General features: G+C 45.4%; 1 long non-coding RNA gene across 1 annotated transcript in view; it reads right to left on the bottom strand.

The window, feature by feature from the left end:
• Nucleotides 1-461: 461 nt before the first annotated feature.
• LOC146253669 (uncharacterized) overlaps nt 462-19933 on the bottom strand; it is a 46302-nt gene continuing 26830 nt past the window's right edge. The window contains exon 4 of the long non-coding RNA XR_014731853.1: nt 462-1516. This is a non-coding gene — a long non-coding RNA (uncharacterized LOC146253669). The remainder of the gene's footprint in view (nt 1517-19933) is intronic.

The following is a 19933-nucleotide window of genomic DNA, read 5'->3' as shown; positions in this document are numbered from 1 at the left end:
GCAGGGGATTTTGGCACATTTTTTTGGGCCGCTACCCACACAGTTAGCTGTGTTGCTCATTCCATGAATGCAAAATCCTTACAAGTTGTACCTCGTTGTAAAGGTGACTAATCAGGCTTTCCAACGATATAAAATACAATACCAATTGATATTATTGAAGGGGAGGAATAATCGACTGAAATAACGTTTCCTAACTTTTTTTGAGGAGTTTAGTTCAAAATATCCATGGGCATGTATCTTTAATGCAACATTTAAAGATGATTCAGTTAACACACTCTTAATAGTATAAACCAATGGATAAGGGTCGTAGTAAGTTGAATAGTTTTTGAATGTAAATATGTATATGGATATTTAATTAGACAACCAGACCATGTTGTGTCAGTCCCTGAAGATGCTTGGAAATGAACATTTCATTAAACATTTTGTTATTGTACAAGGTTTTATTCACAAATTCAGCAGGCAGAATTGTGTGTCTAATGAACAATTTTACAATTTTTGACCTAACAACTGGGTCAACCTACTTTTCATGTTATTTACATTATATTGTCCTCCACAAGCATTCACTACATGTTACCTTTCTGAAAATCCTCCGTTCCTATGAGGAATTAAATGCTGCGCTCCAGCTACTGAGCAGGTACACATTTGAACAGCAGGTGGCGTAGTTCTTCCAATTTAGTGGAATTTAATCTGAACCCAGATAACTATGTTACACTGGCAGTAAATAATACATTTAAAATGAAAACCACTATATTTCGTGTTCAGTTCCCTGTACATTGTCCAACTAATGGTAGGTTTAATGACTGGTTGTCTAATTAAATATCCGTATACATATTTACATTTAAAAAATTTAAACTTACTACGACCTAGGTCATGTGTGATAGACAGATGAAAATATCCAATGATACTAGACACAGAAATGGCTATATTTGATTGGCTTAGATGGTTTTGGGAGCAGTGTTCCCGCCTTCTTCTACAGAGACACCAAACTTTTTTACAAGTACACAAATCTTTTTCTTCTACAAAGACAAAAAACTTTTTTTCACAAGTACACAAATATTTTTTGCAAGTACACACATCTTGCCTTGTACGGAGACACAAAACGTTTTTTGCAAGTACACATCATTTTCTACAGAGACACATCTTTTTTGCAAGTTACAAATCATTTTTACAGAGCTCGCTCTCCTGGCACTAATTTCACGCCATAATTATCCATGTTTTGTGTGTTGCTGAGACCAAGTAACTTGCTGAGCCAAACTATGGTCCTTTATCCTGAAAGCCTACATACATATGCTATTTGTATTCTTTATGGTGTAGCTACGTACTTACTTATGTATATTTACATGTTTGTGGGCCTTATTTCATAATTCACATGTTCGGTGATGCCGTGAGCTGGTTATACTACATTCACCAAACACACTCCACTCTACATACATCTCAACTCCACATGTAACTTTTAATACAAAGTCGTTGAATCAATCTCGTCTCCTCATTGGATCTTCTGTGCACCTCTCCTGCCCTGAAGATAATCAGAATCAGAAAGGGATTTATTCGCCATGAAAGTTTGCACAGACAAGGAATTTGCTTTGGCAGGAAGGTGCATACAATAAACATATAGGAAACTTAAATTTAGATATATGGTCTAACTATACTAAGGATACATAAACTAGCAATACTAAGTGGAATACAATTAAAATAAAATATACAATAAAATAAGTTGCCATAAGATAAAATATAAGTTGCCAATTTACAGTATAAAATACAATATAAAATACAAATATTACACAAATTGTGAAGTAGTGCAAATGTAATTGTTTTAAGACATGAAGTCATTAAAACTCTTGGCCTTGTTGCGGAAGCCAACAGCGGAAGGGAAGAAACTGTTTGTGTGGCGTGAGGTTTTGGTCCTGATGGACCGCAGCCTTCTGTCGGAGGGGAGTGACTGAGGGAGAGACTGAAACAGGGAGTGTCCAGGGTGTGAGGAGTTGGCCTCAATCATCTTCGCTCGCCTCAGGGTCCTCGAGGTGTGCAGGTCCTCGAGGGAAGGCAGATTACAGCCAATCACCTTCTCCGCAGAGCGGATGATACGCTGCAGCCTGCTCTTGTCCTTGGCAGTGGCAGCAGCGTACCAGATGATGACGGAGGAGGTGAGGATGGACTCAATGATGGCTGTGTAGAAGTGCACCATCATCAACTTTGGCAGGTTGAATTTCTTCAGCTGCCGCAGGAAGTACATCCTCTGTTGTGCTTTCTTGGTGAGGGAGCTGATGTTCAGTTCCCACTTAAGGTCCTGGGAGAGGATAGTGCCCAGGAAGCGGAAGGACTCCACAGTGTTGACTGTGGAGTCACACAGGGTGATGGGGGTGAGTGGGGCTGTGTTCTTCCTGAAGTCCACAACCATCTCCACTGTCTTGAGAGCATTGAGCTCTAGGTTGTTCTGGCTGCACCAGGTCACCAGGTTGTTCGCTTCCCACCTATAATCAAACTCGTCTCCACCAGGCCAGCCGAGAGACATAGTCCCTCCAGCGTGTCCTGGGTCTTCCCCGGGGCCTCTTCCCAGTGGGACGTGCCCGGAACACCTCACCAGGGAGGCGTCCAGGAGGCATCCTAATCAGATGCCCGAGCCACCTCAGCTGGCTCCTCTCGACGGGGAGGAGCAGCGGTTCTACTCTGAGCCCCTCCCGGATGACCGAGCTTCTCACCCTATCTCTAAGGGAGACCCCGGACACCCTGCGGAGAAAGCTCATTTCGGCCGCTTGTATTCGCGATCTCGTTCTTTCGGTCACTACCCATAGTTCGTGACCATAGGTGAGGGTAGGAACGTAGATCGACTGGTAAATAGAGAGCTTCGCCTTTCGACTCAGCTCCTTCTTCACCACAACGGACCGATGCAGAGCCCGCATCACTGCGGACGCCGCACCGATCCGCCTGCCGCACCGATCCTGCCTGCGCTCCATTCTTCCCTCACTCGTGATCAAGACCCCGAGATACTTGAACTCCTCCACTTGGTTCAGGATCTCCTCCCCGACCCGGAGATGGCACTCCACCCTTTTCCGGTCGATAACCATGGCCTCAGATTTGGAGGTGCTGATTCGCATCCCAGCCGCTTCACATTCGGTTGCGAACCGCTCCAGTGAGAGTTGAAGGTCACGGCCCGATGAAGCCAACAGGACCACATCATCTGCAAAAAGCAGCGACCCGATCCTGAGGTCACCAAACCGGACCCCCTCAACACCCTGGCTGCGCCTAGAAATCCTGTCCATATAGGTAATGAACAGAATCGGTGACATAGGGCAGCCCTGGCGGAGTCCAACCCTCACGGGAAACAAGTTCGACTTACTACCGGCAATGCGGACCAGACTCTGGCACCGGTCGTACAGGGACCGGACAGCCCCGATCAGGGAATCCGGTACCCCGTACTCTCGGAGCACCCCCCACATGAGCCCCCGAGGGACACGGTCGAACGCCTTTTCCAAATCCACAAAACATGTGTAGACTGGTTGGGCGAACTCCCATGTACCCTCCAGGACTCCGCGGAGGGTATAGAGCTGGTCCACTGTTCCACGGCCAGGACGAAAACCACATTGCTCCTCCTGAATCCGAGGTTCGACAATCCGGCGGACCCTCCTCTCCAGGACCCCTGAATAGACTTTCCCAGGGAGGCTGAGGAGTGTGATCCCCCTAAAGTTGGAGCACACCCTCCGGTCCCCCTTTTTAAAGAGGGGAACCACCACCCCGGTCTGCCAGTCCAGAGGCACTGTCCCCGATGTCCACGCGATGTTGCAGAGTCGTGTCAACCAAGACAGCCCTACAACATCCGGAGCCTTAAGGAACTCCAGGCGGACCTCGTCCACCCCAGGGGCCCTGCCACCACGGAGCTTTTCAACCATCTCGGCGACCTCGGCCCCAGAGATAGAAGGGCCCCCCCCGATGTCCCCAGACTCTGCCTCCACGTCGGAAAGCGTGTTGGTGGAATTAAGGAGGTCTTCGAAGTATTCCTTCCACCGATCCAGGACGTCCCCCGTCGAAGTAAGCAGCGGCCTCCTTCTTCAGCTTGACGGCATCCCTCACCTCCGGAGTCCACCGCCGGGTCCGAGGGCTACCGCCGCGACATGCACCGACCGCCTTGCGGCCTCAGCTCCGGTCAGCCGCTTCAACAATGGAGGCCCGGAACATGGCCCATTCGGACTCAATGTCCCCGCCCCCCCCCCCGAGACATGATCGAAGCTCTCCCGGAGGTTGGAGTTGAAGCTCCTCCTGACAGAGGGTTCCGCCAGCCGTTCCCAGCAGACCCTCACATTACGTTTGGGCCTGACCGGCGTCCTCCCCCACCATCGAAGCCAACTGACCACCAGGTGGTGATCAGTTGACAGCTCCGCCCCTCTCCTCACCCGAGTGTCCAAGACATGCGGCCCCAAGTCCGACGTCACGACTACGAAGTCGATCATCGAACTGAGACCTCGGGTGTCCTGGTGCCAGGTGCACATATGGACACCCTTATGCTTGAACATGGTGTTTGTTATGGACAAGCCGTGTTTAGCACAGAAGTCCAACAACCGAACACCACTCGTGTTTAGATCGGGGGGGCCGTTCCTCCCAATCACGCCCCTCCAGGTCTCACTGTCATTGCCCACATGAGCATTGAAGTCCCCCAGGAGGACGAGGGAATCCCCGGGAGGAGCGCTTTCCAGCACCCCCTCCAGAGACTCCAAAAAGGGTGGGTACTCTGTTTGTTGCATAAGCACGTTTGGTGCACAAGCACAAACGACAGTGGGGACCCGTCCCCCCACCCGAAGGCGGAGGGAGGCTACCCTCTCGTCCACCGGGGTGAACCCCAATGTACAGGCGCCGAACCGAGGGGAAACAAGTATTCCCACCCCAGCTCGACGCCTCTCACCAAGGGCAACTCCAGAGTGGAAGAGAGTCCAGCCCCTCTCAAGGAGACTGGTTCCGGAGCCTGTGCTGTGCGTCGAGGCGAGGCCGACTATATCTAGCCGGAATCTCTCTACCTTGCGCACCAGCTCAGGCTCCTTTCCCGCCAGCGAGGTGACGTTCCACGTCCCTAAAGCTAGCTTCTGCAGCCGAGGATCGGACCGCAAAGGCCCCCGCCTTCGGCCGCCGCCCGTCTCACACTGCACCCGACCCCCACTGGAAGAGGGTCCCACGTTGACTCTTCGGGCTGTGCCCGACCGGGCCCCATGGGAAAAGGCCCGGCCACCAGGCGCTCGCCATCGAGCCCCACCCCCGGGCCTGGCTCCAGGGGGGGGCCCCGGTGACCCGCTTCCGGGCAGGGGCAACTGAGAACCATTGTTGTATTTCTTCATGTTTTTTTTTTTGAGCCACACTTTGTCTGGTCTTTCACCTGGAACCTGTTTGCCTTAGGTGACCCTACCAGGGGCATAAAGCCCCCGACAACATAGCTTCCAGGATCACTAGGACACGCAAACCCCTCCACCGCGGTAAGGTGGTGACTCCTTAACTATTAACGTAAGTTAACTATAATGTCTCACACCCACTCACATTGTACTACATGTGTCATTTTGCTCGAAAAGTTGACTCTGTTAGAGAGTCGCGTCCAGTCGCTTGAGGAAGAACGTATGCTAGTAACTTTAGATGAGACTGGCGCAACATCACTTGCAGGGAGTCCCTAGCGAGAGGGAGGACTCAAGATTAGTCCCACCAGTTTTACCTATTCAGCATGGTGGGAGTGGGACTCCTCAGACATTAGTGATCGGTGACTCCATCACTCGTAACATTAGATTAGAGCAACCAGCGACAGTTTACTGTGTACCTGGGGCCAGAACTACCGACATAGAAGCTAATCTTAGGGTGCTGTCTAGCGCTAAGGCAAAGGCCCAAGCTAAGGCAAATGGCACACGCACTGATGATAGGTATGACAATATTGTCCTTTATGTCGGCACCAATGATGTTAGGCTGAGGCAGTCAGAGGTCACAAAGGTTAATATAGCTCTGGCATGTGACCTTGCTCAAAAAATGAGTTGGCATCGAGTAATAGTCTCTGGCCCACTACCTGTTAGGGGGACTGACGAGATCTACAGCGGACTTGTCTCTCTTAACCGCTGGTTGGCTCGCTTCTGCTCAGAACAGGGTTAAGGATTTGTAGATAATTGGTCTCGTTTCTGGGCAAAACCTGGCTTGTTGAAAAGTGAAAGTTGAAAAGAAGCTATTTTAGAGCAGACCTGACACTCACAAGAACAAGCCGGGCCAGTCTCTTAGAGAGTCTGATAGGTCTGTTGATAGGTATGTTGTGAGCTGTTGGGGGCTCGATAGCCTAGCTTGTAGTGAAGCCAGTGTGGTTGCTGATGTTGTTTTTACCATTGAGACGGTGTCGGTCCCCCGCCCTTTTTCCAAATTTCGGCCTTCAACTATTAGGAATTATACCAATTGAATATGTATTCAGCCTTGCTCCCCCGTTGCTCTTCCAACTAAGTTTTCTGATGACAGTGCCACATTTTCAGAAGAATCATCTACGTCTAAAGCTGCCAAAAGCCCATTCTGGAATGTTAGGCTCCTAAACATCAGATCTTTATCCACAAAGGCCGTTTTGATTAATGATCTGTTGTCTGAATGCAGCCTGGATTTGATTGGACTCACCGAAACCTGGCTAAAACCTGACGAATATTCCCCCTTGAATGAAGCATCGACTCCTGATTTTACTCACACATCCCTCGTGTATCAAAGAAAGGTGTGGTGTTGCTATGATATATGAAGCTAGCTTCAACCTCAGCCTAAAATCTGTAAACACCTTTAAATAATTTGCATGAAACCACCAACTATTTAAAAAAAGAATAATGCTACTACTCCTGCCCCCCCTCCCTCATTTTGTATAGTTACTCTATACCGGCCCCCTGGCCCGTATTCCCTCTTCCTAAAGGAATTTACAGATTTTAGTGCTGATCTTGTGACATATACTGTTAATATCTTAATTATGGGTGATTTTAACATTCATGTGGATGACCCAAAAGATCCTTTAAGTAAGGCCTTTACTGCTCTAATGTATTCCACAGGTCTCATTCAGGTAGTTTCCAAACCTACCCATCTCCACTCGAATACATTGGATTTAGTTCTCATGCGGGGAATCATGATTAGTGACGTTGTTGTCCACCCCTACAATCCTATATTATCAGACCATTGCCTGGTTACCTTCAAAATGGACCTCTGCCAGAGCCTTGGAGGCACCCAGAATATTTCTACTAGCCGCTGCATAACCCCAAACACAGCTCTGGAACTGGCTAGTATTCTACCCGCTGCACTAGAAGAACTTGACGTCCCAAATAAGTCATTAAATGCAAAAATGAGGGATCTAAATTTGGTTCTTCAGCTATCCCTAGACTCTGTTGCCACTCAAACCAAGGAAAAGAAAAGGCAAGAAACTGGCTCCATTGTATTCAGAGGAAATCCGCACTCTTAAGAGGTCCACTAGAAAACTACAACATAAGTGGCGTACCACTAAATTGGAGGTTTTCCACCTGGCATGGAAAGACAGCCAAATGGAGTACAAGCAAGTCCTCATCAGGTCCAGATCAGAATATTTCTCTAAATTGATTAGTAAGAACAAACACGACACTAAGTTCCTATTTGATACTGTTGCAAAACTCACTAAGAAAAGTACACTCTGTATTAGTTCAGATCTCTCTCCCAATGATTTCTTAGATTTCTTTGACCAAAAAATCTATGCAATAAGGGACAAACTACAGACTAGTCCTGGAGGAGTGGCCATCAACACTGATTTTCCCTCTATACCCAGCATGCTGCATGTTGAGGCTCTCAATCACTTTAATAACCCTATTTCTATGGAAGCGTTCATCGAGCTGATAGATTCCTCGAAACCCACTAGCTGCCTTCTCGATCCCCTCCCTGCCAAACTTTGTAGGGAACTTCTCCCTATTATTGGACCACCCATGCTTAGTATTATTAATTAATCTATTGTATCTGGCCAAGTCCCAGACCATTTCAAACATGCTATTATTAAGCCCCTTCTTAAAAAAACAAATCTAGATCCAGGTTGTCTTAGCAACTACAGGCCAATTTCAAATTTGCCATTTCTTTACCCTCTTTTCCCCTTCTTTCTTTCCCCTCTTTCTTTCTTTTGAATTTTGGTGTTTCAAAACCCATTGACACTGTATGACTATGTTTAGCCTGTGTTCTGCTCCTCTCTCCCACCAACCGTCTTTAGAGGAGAGGATCCCTCTCTGAATTGCTCCTCCCAAGGTTTCTTCAATTTTTTCTCCTGTTGGGATTTTTTCTGGGAGTTTTTCCTTGTCTTCCTTGAGGGTTTAGGTTGGTTGAGGGGCAGTTCTATGGGCGTATGTGAAGCCCTCTGTGACATGATTGCGTGTAAAAAGGGCTATACAAGTACATTTGATTTGAAGATCCTGGCCCCAAAGCCGTGTTCTGGCCGACACTCCAGATTGTAAAATATGAACAGTTCCTAAAAAGGCTTACCCCATATACAATTCTACACAACTATTAAACCTCACTCACAACCAATGTTCCCTCTAAGCTGCGCGCTTGCGCGGCCGCGCAGACCAGTTGAAAGACCCGCGCACTAGATTTTCCAGACCGTGCACGAAATAAAATCTGTATATTTTTTTATAAAATTATTTTATAAAACCAATAAAGGTTTAGTTGATCGGCGAAATGCGGCAAAGCCCACTTTATACATTTCAATGTCACTCTAGACGCGAGCTTTTAACAAAACAACGACCCTGGCACTCTACTCAAGCTCAAGAAACGTTACCTTTACAGGCAAAGAGCGTAGGTTTGCGTAGGGTCCATAGGGACTAGTCACAACAAAAGTTTGGGAAAGATATAATTGTCCCCACCAATATTTTGTTAATTTTTGAAAAATATATTTTGCACATATGTTTGCAAAACTCATTCGTGTTATTATCTTTACAATATTCGTTGCCCAGAAAGGTGAAAAATAAATTTCCAAGTTAACCAATGGGCCCTCGAGCCTGCGAGACAAGACAATGTCATTTAATTGGCTGAAGTAGCAGGCAGAGTCAGAAACACTTTGTGAATCGTGACTTGCAGAAAGAGAGCTGGCACTCATTGTGGAGTTAAGTGATTCCAACTTGACAAATAAACACAGAGCGAGGTTTCTGACGAGTGTCAAGCACCATGCCTTTATTTCGACTCCCCTTTACAGCCCCTCCCCCTAGGCTATATCACATCCTGTCATATTAAAGCCCTTAACACTACATCCCCCTTTCTTAGATCAGTTGTACTGATATGACAGATTAAACTAGCACCTTTGTACTGTAACCAACTATATCACAAGTTAACTGGAGAGTAATACCCAACTGTATCTTATGAACAATAAGCATGTGGACTTTAACTGAAAATCAGAACTGAGAAGGTGGGGTAGACTGCTCAATCCTTCTACTGAGTGTGGGGGTTTATTCTGCCCCGTAGAAGTCACTCAGTTTTACCAGGAGTACCCACTATTTAGCCACAAAGTCCTTCAGGTACCCTGGAGGCTGTCTCTCTCTTACAGGGTAGCGTGTCGGAGGCTCAGGACTGCATGGTTGAACTGAGCCCTGCTCTGCATGACCTGGCCCAACTTGCTGGCCAGTAGGTTGCTCTGGCTCTGGTAAGATGGTCTGATTGGGATGGTCTGGCAGGATGGCTTGCGCTGCTGGCGCCACTGGCGTAGAGACGAGGTGATTTCGGTTGCGGCGCAGATTCCCTCTGGGAGTGTCAACGATGTATGACCTTGGTGTTTCCGTCTGTCTTATCACAGTCCCCTTCTCCTTTGTGTCCTTTACCCAGACATGGTCGCCTGGTGTCAGGCCTTTGAGATGATGAGCTCTGTGTCTTTTGTTGAAGTTCCAGCTCATTCTCTATCTTTTCCTCTGTTCCACCTCTTTGAGTTTGGTTATGTCCATCCAGCCTGGGTTGAGAGATGACAGAGTGACCGGGACTGTTGTCCTGAGCTGCCGGCCTATAGACAACAGTGCTGGATTGTACCCGTTGGCGAGTGGTGTGGCCCTGTAAGCCATGAGTGCCAGATACAGGTCTTTTCCTTTCTGTAGGAGACCTTTAACTATCCGCACGGCACGCTCTGTCTCTCCATTGCTCTGATTATATCTGGGGCTGGACGTAACGTGTGTGAACCCCCACTGTGTTGCGAACTGAGTGAAGTATTCAGACGAGAACTGGGGTCCATTATCTGTCATGACCTCGGACAGTATGCCGTGCCGGGCAAAGATAGACTTGCAATGTTCCACTACTGCTAATGAGGTTGTTGATGTGAGTTTAGCTACCTCAATGAAACAGGAAAAGTAGTCTACCACCAAAAGGTACTGGTTATTGTTTCACTGAAACAAGTCAGCACCCACCTTTGCCCATGGTCTATCAAGGAATACTGTGGGCAGCAGTGGCTCTTTGGGGTTGATTCTTTCTTTTGCACACGTGTCGCAGCTCTCAACCACCTTCTGAAGCTGTGTACACAGACCCGGCCACCAGACAGATTGTTTGGCTCTTTCACGACACTTTGCTATACCTTGGTGTCCTGCGTGCAGTTTCTGAAGGATGTTTGTCTGTAGCAGCTTGGGAATAACTAGCCTACATCCCTTCAGTAATAAGCCGTTTTCCACTGATAGCTCATCCTCGAAATGTGCATACAGCAGGTAAGCTCTGTCTATTGTGGATCTGTCTGGCCAGCCCTCAGTACAGTATTTCTTTACTTGGCTCAGAATTTCGTCCAGTTCTTGGTGTTCCATTATTTCTTGTAGCCTCTTTTCTGTGGCTGGGAGGGTTGACATTATCATGTGTACATACAGGTCGATTTCCTCTTCCTGCTCTGGTTGCCCTCTGTCTCGCAACGGCGCCCTTGACAGCACATCTGCCGTGGCCAAATTCTTGCCGGCCACATGTGAGATGGAGAAGCAGAAAGCCATCAGTCTCATTCTGAGTCTCTGAATGCGTGGTGGGAGCTCATCCAGGCTTTTGGAGCCTAGTAACGGAACCAGAGGCTTGTGGTCCGTTTCAACGTGGAACGTGATGCCCACCAGGAAGTCCGAGAAGCGCTCGCACGCCCATGTGATTGCCAAAGCCTCTTTCTCAATCTGAGCGTATATTTTCTCAGTGTCTGTGAGTGCTCTAGAACTATATGCAACTGGCTTAAGGTGGCCATCCTCCTGCCTCTGGAGTAGCACCGCTCCCAGTCCAAATGATGACGCGTCAGCTGAGACAACCGTTTCCGCTTTTGTTGTAGAGCGCCAGCCCTGGAGGTGTGCTCAGCTCCCCTTTGATGCTGTCAAATGCCCTTTGTTGATCATGCCCCCACTGAAACACGTTTTGCTTCTTTAACAGGTCCCGGAGTGGCTGAATCTTTTCAGACAGATGAGGTAAGTATTTACCCAGGTGATTCACCATTCCGAGAAATCGTCTCACTCCGCTCGCGTCCTCAGGTTTCTCCTGTCACCTGTCCTCCTGTCACTGCCCTCGTTATATTTGGATCTGCTCTCACGCCTGCTGCATCTACGATCTGTCCGAGAAATTTGACATGGCTTTTTGAGAATTCACATTTCTCACTTCTCAGCGTGACGCCTGACTCCTGCATCCTCCCCAGCACTGCAAATAGTCGTGTGTTGTGTTGGGTCTGTGTGTCTCCATACACTAGCACGTCGTCCATTTGGCACAGGGCACCGTGGAGTCCCTCCAGAATCTGGGACATTCTCTTCTGGTAGTGTTCCGGTGCTGAGGATATGCCGAAGCAGAGGCAATTAAAACAAAACATCCCAAAGGGCGTTAAGAATGTTGTGAGCAGGGCAGACTCCTTGGCAAGGGGAATCTGCCAAAACCCTGAGTTTGCATTGATTTTTGAGAATACTTTGGCGCCTTCTACATTTACATTTATTCATTTAGCATACGCTTTTATCCAAAACGACTTCCAAGAGAGAGCTTTACAAAAGAGCATAGTTCACTGATCATAACAACGAGATTGTCCCAAACATTGCAAGTAGCCAAAACATGAAGCATACATTGTGAAAAAGCTAAACAAGTGCCAAAAGGGAAGACCCATAAGAGCATGCAGTTATACAAGCTACAAATTAAAACAACATGAACCACAAAAGTGCAGGACTGTACCTGTAGAAGAATAATCAACAGTAAAATATTTCACAGCGAGTACAAGACTTAGCTTCGTTATATCTAACCTAAAAGAGCATTGAGTCACTTAATAAGAGTAAGAGTCTTCTAAATGTCCAAGCATGTGTTCGACTGACGGGAGCATGCGTCTTTCCCTCTTGACTGACTTATTTAATTTGGTCAGATCCACGCAGATGCGCACCTCATCTTTGTTGGGCTTTGGCACAGTGACCATCCCAGCGCACCAATCTGAAGGTTGTTCAACCCTTGAGATTACCCCCATCTCTTCCATTCACGCAAGTTCATTTTTTACTTTAGACATGAGAGGCAATGGGATTCGTCGTGGGGATGATATGGAGAATGGTTGGGCGCCTGCTTTAAGCTCTATTCTGTATTCACCGTCCATCTTGCCTAGCCCTTTGAACAGTGCGGGGAACTGTTCCTTGACTCTCTCGACTGAGTCCAACACCACTGTATCTACTCTAGCCACTAGCCCTAATGCCTGGATAGCTGGACGCCCCAGTAGGCTAAACTTCAGACCCGGGACTACATACACTTCCTGTGTGGTACTTTAACTGTCTGTTCTTATAGTAGCTGTGAACTTCCCCTTCACTGTGATAGGCGTCAGACCCGGACCCTGCAGCACTCTCTTGGATCTCTCTAGCTCTGGGAACTGCCTCTTATGAAATACGTCTTCAGCTAGCTCTGTTAAATCTGCCCCTGTATCTATTTTGAATACAGCTGTATGCTCATTCACTCTAAGGTTGATTAGCCAGGGTTCACCATCAGAACTAACTGTGCCTAAGAAAGCTATCCCCTCCTCATCTGACACTGCTGTGTTAACTTCGTTGAGAGCCCCAGACATGCACACTTTTGCATAGTGACCTTTTTTCTGACACAAGTTACATGCTACATCTCTAGCTGGGCATTGGTTTTTGCTGTGTGCTGGTGTTCTACCACACCACATGCACCTGTCTGGGTACCTGGTTGTCTATGATAACTGCTTTTATCATATGTTCTAGCCTGCATTTTCTGCTGTCTTCATTTGCCTTTTTCAAATTTGTATTTCGATTGAATGCTGTCCGCGTCTGTAGTTTCTGCTTTAAAGTTACTCTTCAACAGGTCCTGTTGTTTCTTTACACTTTCACTCTGACGCGCGCGCGTCACAGCTCTCTCCAACGTAAGCTCCACATCCTGCTGCAGTTGCTCTGACAGTTTTTAATCGCGCAAGCCTACAACCAGTCTATCCCGGATCATTTCTCAGTGTAGCTGTCCGTAGCCGCAGTGCTCTGACAAGCAGTGAAGTGCAGAGATAAAACTATCCACTGTCTCCCCTTGTTCCTGCTGTCTCTGATTGAATTTGGCCCGCTCAAAAATAACATTCCTCCTCACCACCAGTGGCGGCTGGTGCATTTATTTCCAGGGGGGGCTACAAGTATATTTAGGCTAGTATCTCGTGATTTGTAAGTTTTCATTTACATAAATGAGCTATGATTTGTACACATAGATGTCCATTTGTAAATATATCGTTTGTAATTTCTTAAAATACTTAACATTTAGTGCGTGCATTTCTCATGGTCTGTCATTTGTAAATCTACAATTAGTTTGTGAAGCGTTGAATCTGTATTTGTGGATCGCCCAATACACGCGTGCAAATCCTTCTTCCTATGACGTAATTTTGAGACAATCTTTTCGGTCTTTTGCGATCCACACACAAATGGCTTTCTGATTCACAAATGCAAGCCTCTCCCCCCTCCTTTTCGACAGTGCCATCCTATCCTGTAGGTGGCAGTGTTGTCCTCTGCCTTGATGGTTGTACGCCAGCGCGTTCAAGATTTTGCCGCCTGTAGGGCGCTTTCAGATTCTTAAAGCTATGGCTGGACAAGGATCGACTCCTGATGGTGTGCCTTCGACAGTAAGTAAAAATTGCAAATCCAGGCAACTTTTCTTGACGTAAGCAAATAAATGGTCTGCTCGTTTACCCATTTCGGATTGGTTTCAATCTTAGAAAAAAAAAATATTCTATGAAAAAGCTAGTAGTATGAGCCAGGTTCGAGAATCGAACAAAAATTATTGGGGGAGATAGTTTTAGATATGTTGACTGGAGTTAATAGAATAAAAACGACCGGACGAGTCGGGTAGAAAATCGGAAATGCAATACCACATACATCCACCGGGACTGTTACCTCAAGCCGAGAGTCGAGGGGTGGGGTGAGGCTTGCATTTGTGAATCAGAAAGCCATTTGTGTGTGGATCGCAAAAGACCGAAAAGATTGTCTCAAAATTACGTCATAGGAAGAAGGATTTGCACGCGTGTATTGGGCGATCCACAAATGTAGATTGACATTTCACACACGAATTGTAGATTTACAAATGACAGACCATGAGAAATGCACACACTAAATGTTAAGTATTTTAAGAAATTACAAACGATATATTTACAATTGGACATCTATGTGTACAAATCATAGCTCATTTATGTAAATGCAAACTTACAAATCACGAGTTAGAATTTTGTTTTTGTGGATCGCAAAACACATTTGTAAATCGTGAAACATTTGTGGATCATGGTACTTGCATTTACGAATACTTTTGAGACATATCTCTCTCCATATGGGATAGCATTTAAAACGGCAAAAGGACCACATGGATAATACAAATAGTTAGATTTAAAAAGACCAAAAAAGTCGAGGAGGACAGCCTTTAAGAGAGAAAGCGATTCCCCATTGATCTGTCGCATCAAAATTTTGATTTGGGTCACGAAAGTCTTGACATTTGAGTGAGAATGTCGCCCGGTACAGACCGCATCGAGCGGCAGCCATGTCTTCACGTCATGTCACAAAGTTCATAATTTTACAGTTTTACAGTCAATTCTACATCTAAAAAGTCGAGCAGGGCAGCTTTCAAGAGATATTGGAATTCTGCTTTTAGCCAGCTGGTCCGTTTATTTTTGTGATTTGTTTAAACTGGCAATCTGAGTGAGACTGTGTCCCCGATACACTGTTTTTGACGTTAGCCTCAGTCAGACTAGTCGCTCACTGGCAGTGTACACAATGTTGTACTTCACTCCATTATACACCAGAAACGTCAGGGAGGACTGCCTATCGTAGATACAAGCCTGCTGAAGATAGACAGCATCTCGGATTTCATTAACCAAGCCTGTTTCATTCATCATTTGCCTGAGGAAGTGACCTCCGTTTGCCAGGCTAGTTTTGCCCGATCACTTGGTCAGGCTATATAAAGGTGTCGGGCTCAAGTGACTTTTGTGCATTGACAAGTGAAACTTAAACATACTTGTCCAAATGACAAGTGCCTTAAAAAGTTAATGTCAAGTCCTGTAATCCAGTGAACAGAAATATATGATGACCTGATCGACACTTCAAGTGTCTTACGCTACAGTACCCGGGAGAAGTTCGTCTTTTGCAACCGACATGCGAAGTTGAGCCCGCTTGACAGTCGTATGACGTAGGGTGAAAATTGGTCAGGCCGATGGGGTCCAAGCTCCTTCACTTTGAGCTTTTCTTGAATTTTTTTTTTCAAAGGGCGTATTTTTAAGCGACTTGACTGAATTGCAAGTTTCCATCATGACGTTAGCTAGCTAGCTAGCTTTATAACGTTAGGGCTATGGTAGCTACAAGTTCTGTTCTGAGAGAACACCATGACAATGTAAATAAACAACTTCTTAAATGTGTTGAGTGATGTGATTGGATGTGACAGACATAACGGGCCCTATCGTAATGTATTTGATAAGCCCTCTAGTAAATCAGCAGTTTAGGGCGCAGGTGTTCTGCGCCCCGGCGAGGTCCTATCTCTTGCATTGAGAGGAGCGAACTACGCATGTACAACTTATAACGACAGTCAATGGGGCTCCTTGGGCCAGCCGGAAATACGTAGCCTATCAGCTAACTTTAGACAACGTAGATTTTTTTCTTCCACATTTTTTTGCAGATTAAATATTCTATTAGCTATATAATATTGACTTTACTGATTAGACATGTTTTATTTATTTTTAAGTTTTTAAGTTTCAGGTCGGAATGTGATGCAGCAGTGGTGAGGCTCTATGAGCCGGCCGCTGCTGCTCACCACGAAATGTCTCTCTAGCTTATCCACGACAGTGTTGTAAGCGTTTGCCTCCTCTTCTGTCATGTGAAGTAAAGTCACGATATCTTCCGCCTCGTCCCCCATAGTATAAATTAACGTGTTCACCTGGTTTTCATCCGGCTACAGCTCAAGACCCGATGCAATCCGAAATCTCTCAAACCTTCGTATCCATTTTGGGCCACTCGTCTGGTTTTGTGAAATCAAACTTGGGTGGTGGGGGAATATGGAATCGTTCCATATTCTGTCTTTCTCGTATGCCGCGAATGTGAACTACGAGTCACGTTAGCGTTGCAAGCTAGCTAAACTTCAGACTTACTGACTGACTAAAATTCACGTGAGTTCTCTAAAATTAAGTCGGCGAAACCACGTCTCATGTGAACCCGACTCATGAACTGAAGTACTTCTGACACCATGTGGAGTTAAGTGATTCCAACTTAACAAATAAGCACAGAGCGAGGTTTCTGACGAGGGTCAAGCACCATGCCTTTATTTCGACTCCCCTTTACAGCCCCTCCCCCTAGGCTATATCACATCTTGTCATATCAAAGCCCTTAACACTACACTCAGTACGCCAGGAAATAATAAAGCCTCATATTAGTATTTTGTTTGGTCTCAGCATTGATATTTTTGACCCTTGTGTGCTTTATAGATAGGAAAATGTCACCCAAAAAGAAGAGAGATATCAGAAGTTTTTTCACCACCCAGAGAGTAAGTAGCTAGCAAGAAGGTCGTTGTGAGTCAGCTAATAGGAAAATTACACACAGTGCAAACCGGCTGGCCTTACATCGACACCCATTCTACAATGGAAACATGTTTTGAAAGTTGTTAGTGTAGTGGAGCATGTAACTTTTGCTTGTATTCAATCTGTCCCTAGCGTCTGCAATCTTTCGCCCAGTGTGTTAGCAGCAGCTTGTCTTGTTGAAGCCAGAAGGATAAAGCTAACCTACCCACATAATGGGACTGTGCTAGTTTAGCCTAGTACCAGCAGGCTAGCAACTCAAAAGTGACATTAACTGGTAATAAGTAGGCCTATATGATATGATCCCTTGGATAGTAATATGCCTATCCCTGTAATCTCGACCAATGTCAGCAGTCAACTAAGCATGGTTAGCGTCTGTATTAAATTGATGAATTACTGTGCAGGAAAAACAGCACCCTAAAGATACAGATGTAGAGCAGGTTGGTGATGAATCAGCATCAGGGGTTCAGGTGAGAAGTTGAATTGTCCATGTTGGTAAATACAGCATTAAATTGCAGTTTTATAAGGGATGTTTAGACAATGTTACCCATGAATGTTATCATTCACACTAATACTTGTAGATAGTAAAAAGGTGCTATAAATTGGGATGCCCAAATGTATGCATCATATAAAATTTCATTGCTCAGAAGTCCAGTACAGATTATGTAGGCCTAGTACAGCTCTATAAAACCTGAACCAATTACCTACGTATAAAAAAAGTTTCCCCACCAAAGCTGAGACCAAACCTACGCCCTTGTTACAGGCGCCCCAAAAAGGGGCAATTTTACATTTAAACACAAATGGCTTGATGAAATTGTTCAAACGGATACAAGCAATGGTCCAGGTAGGCTGATGAAGCTTTCTGATATATTAAGCTTAGAAGAAGCTAGCGGAGTTCTCTGCAAACTTTGCTCAGAGTACTGAGGTTTGCGTTCTGACATATTTCTATTTGCTCAGTGCGGAAAAAAGTTTGAGGGAACATTGCCCACAACAAGTATGGCCATTACAACCACTGTCCTTGAATGTCATCTTTGGAATGAGGCCACATCATTAGCAACCACCAACCAGAAAACATATTCAGATCTGAGATTGATCTGAACATATTCTTTGGTCAGGGCAACGGAGAAATGATAAACTGTATCATGCTGAAAAAAAGGTTTGATGAGCTAATTATGTTTCATGAAAGTCTTCTTAAATCTGGTGTGAATTCTAAATGCTAAGTGTGCTAGCTATGCTCAATGCTTTTGCATACTAATGCTCAAGTTTAAGATGCTAACTAACCAATTAAATGCTAATTCACACATTATAAGAAGCAGAGTTAGTCCATGGGCCCAGGCATATATCGGTACCATCTGAGGAAACCAAACTTTAGGGCTACTAAGTTATTGGTACGGACTATATGACTGTTTCAATATGTGATAACCGTTCCAGAAGAGCAGCTTAGTGTATGTATTTTGCATTTTTACCATTCTGAGATATTGACGTTTTGGGGGGAAATCACACAATGGACTATTGACACATCCCATGAAGGTAATATCATTCAATAACAGCTCAGGATATCCACAATTGTTACCTGCACACTTACAACAAGCATACTTCTCATCTTGAAGCACATGCTTTAGTTTGGTATTCAAATTACGTCTGATTTGAATGCTAGATTTTGTGAAATTTTGCGGATCTATTATTATTTTCATTATCTACGGAATGCTGTGTGTCTCATATGAGTGCCACAGTCCTAATGGATCAGCTACCCATATGTACCTGGTTTGCAGGGAAGCACAAAGGAGGACCATCCAGCTGGTTTCAACAAAGTTGTAGACTTTTTCCTTCCCCTACCCATGAAATGCAAATTGCGGCTGAATATATGAAAATCACAATGTAGCTCAAATGGCAGAAATTGTGTCCACGCAGGAGGAAGCATACACCCGAATGTGTCTGCATGAGGCTGGGTACAAGGCTGTGGTGATCACTGCCAAAGATACACATGTCCTCGTGCTGTGTCTTGCCTTCAATAGGGACATCCCATGCCCTGTGTATCAGAAGTGTGGTACGCAAACCCGCACACGGTTCCTAGACATTGACAAGCTTACTAGATCGATGGGAGTAATCTAAGCAATTTCTTTAAGTATGTAATCATTTATACAGCCTATTAATAATCTTGTTAAGTAAATTCCATGTTTTGCTTCTTAGTATATTATATACGTGTAAAATGAGTTCCTGAAAGCATGTGCAAAGGGCTAAAACATTTTCGCACTGAAATGTGCGTGTGTGTCAGATCAAAGAACAGTTTGTTCTTTCTCATGCACGAGACCAGGGGTCTCATTTATAAAACTGTGCGTAGGATTCTCACTAAAAGTGTACGTACGCCCAAAAGCCTAAAATGGCGTACGCACACAAAAAATAAGATTTATAAAACCGTGCGTATGCACACCTGTACGCAATGTTCCCTTTATAAATCACAGATTACCCACAAGTGTGCGTACGTAAATCAGCATTGTACCCCGCCCTGAACACGCCCATTTTTAACCATATATAGTCAATGCAAAGCACCTCATGAATGCTAATCTAGTATCTCATCATGACCCTGGCATACGATTGTTCTTTACGGTGAATCATAGCGCATGACAACTTCTCAGACACTGTTAGCCTGTTGGCGGAGCCCGAAAACTCAGAAAATGTGGTGGCCGGTAGATCACCAATTTAAAGTGTGGCGTCAACTGTGCCAGTGATACTGTGAGTCAAGATACAATTTGAAAACAAAAGCGTTTTGTTATGAACAGTAATCTATTAAAGTCTGGACTGATAACGAGGACGTAGAGTGTAGTGATTGCGGGAGCTTAACGACTGTATTTCCAGTTTTGGACATATGAGGATATTTGCACAGTATTAAATAAATATATTTAGTTATACACTGTGTTCTGCAGTTATCTAAAAGTAGGATATGTGATGTTATCCTGTATTCCATGCAGTTGGGGA

Source organism: Hypomesus nipponensis, chromosome 17, assembly GCF_054491055.1.
Source record: "Hypomesus nipponensis isolate SF chromosome 17, ASM5449105v1, whole genome shotgun sequence".
Lineage (NCBI taxonomy): Eukaryota > Metazoa > Chordata > Actinopteri > Osmeriformes > Osmeridae > Hypomesus > Hypomesus nipponensis.
The sequence above is the reverse complement of the archived record's forward strand: the minus strand, read 5'-3'. Positions and strand labels throughout refer to the sequence as shown.